This window comes from Pinus tabuliformis, chromosome 5_2 (assembly GCF_031772625.1).
Source record: "Pinus tabuliformis cultivar Carrire ecotype Pingquan chromosome 5_2, CPIR1, whole genome shotgun sequence".
NCBI lineage: Eukaryota > Viridiplantae > Streptophyta > Pinopsida > Pinales > Pinaceae > Pinus > Pinus tabuliformis.
In genome coordinates, this window is record NC_142306.1 from 288,826,309 (window position 1) to 288,831,437 (window position 5,129).

The following is a 5,129-nucleotide window of genomic DNA, read 5'->3' on the forward strand; positions in this document are numbered from 1 at the left end:
GCCTTTCTCTTAATGAAACCTTCTCCTTATTTTACGTTGTAGTAGGGTACACTAAAATATGGTAGGCGGGTCGCTCATCATCACTAGAATCCTAATTTCAAAAAATATTGAACATCATTAGTACAATATCAAAGATATTAGTAAGCATGAAAATGCAATCGGTTTGTTGAAATTTCAGTATATCGAACAACTATTACCATCAATGATCCAGGATTGTGAATATAATATGTCATGTTCCAATTGGCAAGGTGAAGAGGTTGTCCATTTTCATCTACCAAGTACTTGTGATGTGATGCCCTAATAAGGGCTTCCGACATTTTTGAAAATAATATGGAGTAATATTTTTTGCATCTACACTCAATTATGAATATGGTTCCTACAAATAATTTGCGTACATTTTTATTCAAATTGATATGGACTAAAAAAAAAAATTCGATTAGATAATTCAAATATAAATAAAATTTGAATTTACACAAGATCAAAAGGGAGAAGTTTGTGAAGGACTTTGATCAGCAATATGGAATGAGGTGGAATTCTAAGAATTGACCATTTGATATTATTGAGATTTTTTACCTATATTTGAGAAAAATAAAAAGTAAATTTTTATGTGAATACCTAAAGTTAGTCTCGAGAACAATATAACCACAATCTGAATTTCAATATAGTTTTGAAACCATTTTCAAGAACAAGGAAACTTCAACCAGAAAATGTATACTGTGAACTACTATAATTCATGTGGATGCGTCCTAAAGTATAATTTGAGATTAATATGACATTTTATGTGAAAATGAAATTCTAGATAGCTTTTAAGCCCCAATAGTGCACTAATTAGAGTAAACCACAATGATTCAATTAAATAATAAAAACACCGAGCCATTTAAATAAAACCCGCATCAGTTTCTGACATTCTAATATCTCTCTCTCTCTCTCTCTCTCTCTCTCTCTCTCTCTCTATATATATATATATATATATATATATATATATATATATATATCAATGCTCTTTCACTTAAAAACACATCGGTATGTTTAAATAAAATAACATCGGTATGCAACTATTTCTCAAATTTAGAAAATAAAAATAAATTCCACTGTCTTGCTGCTCTTTTAAATATAGACTACACCACTATATTAAAAAAAATAAAGAAATCACATCATTTCAGGATTTTGAAAATGAAATAAAAAATCGAATCATGTTGATGCACTGAAAAAATATGGCTCCCCGGAAATGTCGATGAAATTTTTCTATAAATGCACCTATGTGGTTGAGTCTTGACTATTGAATGCAGTAATGTGTAGAGAAATTGAATAAAAAATAAATAAATAATTATTTTGTTTTAAATTAAAAATGAGTGGCAATTGATTTTTCAAAATCCAATTTCATAGAGTATTTTAAATAGTAAAAAGTTATTGACTATTTCATTACTTTATCATAAATTTCAAGGGAGTGATTTGCAAGAGAGATATACCATGAGCATTATGCAACAAAAACAAAATACTTTGGAGTAGCAAAACTATTCATAAGATTAGAAGCTAAAATGTATGGCGATACACTCATAAACCTGCATAGTAAGTTTTAAATTTTATTGTTTATTTTAATATTAAAAAAAATTACAATTTTTTTTAGTGTTTAATCAAAAGAGAGATCATTTGCAGGAGAAGATCAGAGTAGAGCTGCAAAATATTTTGGATTTGCTGAAAGATAAGAAGTTGAAAGGTATGGTGATTCACTCAAAACCCTAGATAACAAGAATATTAAATTTTACTGTTAAAATATTTTAAAAATTTTGTTAGATTTATTCAAAATTTACAAAAAATTAAAATTAATAGCCCTATATAATAAAAAATTTACTATAGATTTTACTAGTAAAAATTTTACGATATTTGTTCCTATTTAAATTTAATTAAAATTTAGAAGAAAAAGAAGAATTGAATACTTACCTTAAACCCTTTCTTCTTCCTACAAAATTTCACATTAGGGTTTAACTTTCTCTACCCCTTCACACTTAGGGTTTTTCAATTTAGGAAATTTGGATTTAATGGTTGTGTAATTACTATATATAGGGTGTTTGACATATAAAGTAGGGGAATATTTGATTGAATTAGATCCAAACCTTGTCATCCCTCTCCGTTATTTTTAAAAATGGCTATATGTTGCATGGTGTACCATCTGGAACATAACAGACCAGTGCTAGCTGAGTAATACAATGCACTGGTAAGTTATACCACTTTCAATTTTATCTAGTATGTTAATTGTTGTTCTTAGTGTAATATAACGCACTGACATTCCTATTCCTAATAGCATCGTTAAATCACTACAGTGCGTTGAGCATTATAGATCACACTGTCAACACTATCTGATTTTTAAGAAAATGCTATATGTTTCGTGGTGCATCTTATGTAATATAATGTACGAGGGCTATCTGAGTACTTTAATGCACTGGTATATTTTAAGACATTATATTTTTTCTAGTTTGTTCATCGTTGCTTCTGGCATAATATAACGCATTTTTGCACCTATTCCTAATAGCACCGTTAAATCAATGTAGTGTGTTTAGCCTTACAAATCACAAATTCCTAATTTAAAATTATTTTGAAAATTTGTTTTTCCATGATGATGATGAACAATTAAAAACCCGTTTCATTTAATCTTATAAACACATCGTTGTGTTTATTGAGATAAACGAACAAGTTACCAGAACATTTTTTCCTTGAAAATTGTTTGATTTATTTGTAAAACATATGTAATGGCTTATGTATTAAATGGTAGAGGTTGTATATTGGCAAAAAAAATCTGAAAATGTCTCAAATAACAAAAATATTGATCGACATAGTGATAGCACATCAACAAACTCAGAGAAGGAAAGTTCTTTGTAAACTCTTTACAAAATTAATATGTTTGTATTGTATGTAAGGTTAACTAATATGTATTAGTTGGTGTGTGTCATGCAAAGCCACAAAATGAAAAAGGTTAATAATATTATTTCTAATCTAAGTGCAGAAGAGCGTAAAAGCCTGATAGCAAAATTGTAGAATGATGAATCAGGTGAATGAAAATAACACGTTTCAAACAATATATTAATTCATATATTTTTATAATGTTCTATAGGGAGCAACAACGAAGAAAATGATCAAGGTCATTCTAAGAAAGGAAAAATTATGGAACATGTAAATGACGATGAATTGGTCCTTAGCTCATCCAGAGTGGTGTTGGAGGTTAATGAAATGGGGAAACATTTATATAACTATGAGGGATCTAGTGGAATGAATGTATAGACTCACTTTCCACTTGAAATACGAAAATTAATGCAATGATTCTAAGAAAGAAATTTTATCTAAAGTACAAAAGGTGTTTCCAAAGCAATGGTCAATGAGACATGTCAAACTTGTAATATCAAAAACATGCAACAACAAAAATGAATCATTGAAAAGGTAATACTTCTAATTCTATAAAATGATTTTCTAGAATTATATTTATATATTACTACAAACCATTAATTTATTAATATTGATTTTTTTATATTTTGTTTTCATATATCATTATAAAAATAATTTATTACTTTTTTCAGGAAGATTATGAAAATCCCAAATGATCAACACGTTGATATATGAAATATCCCAGTAGCAATGTCCAAAAAAGTGTATATGGAGACGGTCAAAGAAATGGACATAATTGCATCACAGGAGGATCCATCTCAATAACAATGTGCTTCAAATGTATGTAATCATTATTGACTTTGTACATATAAAAAATTAATTTAACATTAAAATATTAATTTTGAAGTATTTTCTTGCAAAAACGGAAACAAGATGGAACTCATTCAACACATAAAATAGGACGATAAGGAAGAAAAGTGTTGATTTCAAAATTTGTGATTAATTGTTAATATTTCCTTATAGCAACTCAAGGTTTCTTTTTTTTTTATATATATTTTAAGTTTTTTTACAAAAACCATCCTAGAATGTCTTAAAATAGCTACTAACACACAAAGAAGAGCCATCAGAAGAATTGATTGACATTGGGTTAAATAATGCTTGTGAGTATAGTTGGCTTATCAAAAATTAATTGTGGAATTTGCGAGTATCTATGTTGTTATACATCTCTAAATTTATAATTAACAGAAAATAAAAATTAAAATTAAAATTAAAAAATTAAAATTAAAAAAAAAAATTATTTATATTAAATATATGATCTATTATGGGGTATAAAACTAATCCAAGTGGCTTTAGAAAGGCTCAAAAACAAAAATTTCTTAGATTTTATCAAAACTAGGACCAATTTGAACAAGTCATCGTCATGATTCCAATGACATAGACAACACTCAAATATGAGTTTGTATGAGAAAGTTATTCCAGTTTGATGTTTTTACCAAACAACAAAAAACAAAGTCAAAGTCAAAATTCAACCAGAGGGTGCAACTTGGCACTCCCACAAGATTCCACATCGCAACCCGATTAGCAGTCCAGGTCAACCACAATTGGTGATGTGCCAATATCACATGTCGACACATGGCATGTAGGGTACATCAGTGGCATATGGTGTGGACCAATGAGAGCTTGCCACATGGCCCAATAAAATGGTGCCACGTGGGACCTCAAATTAGGCCCAAGTGGCCTTGGCATGGTGTAACCTACCTCTTTGTCTTAATCTCATGGTTTTGGGAGTCATTACAAAATGGTCATATGTATACCATATATTATATGGTTTGAAAAATATATTAAAACCAAAGTTGGGCTTTAAAACCATATTAAAACCAAAATTGGGAGTCCATGGGTTTTGAATCTAGAGCCTATCTAACAACAATTAGCTCACTATGAGTATGCCAACCATTGTGCCAACCACACAATTTGTTGTATTCACCCTCAAACATTGTTATAAAATGTCATTCAGATGGTTCAAAGGGAACCATGGAGAATACATGAGAGATGAGGATGCAAGAAAACCAATGACGACACAAATTTCAAGAAGATTCTAGGAATATTATTAGAGAATATTTAGCGAATATTCTAAAAAATATTTTCTATGAGGAATCTTTAAAATTCCCTAGGGGGCAAATTTTGACAATGTCAGAATTATGCCAAGTTTATGCTCAAATTAACCAAAAATTTGCCAAGCATCTAATGGTGTA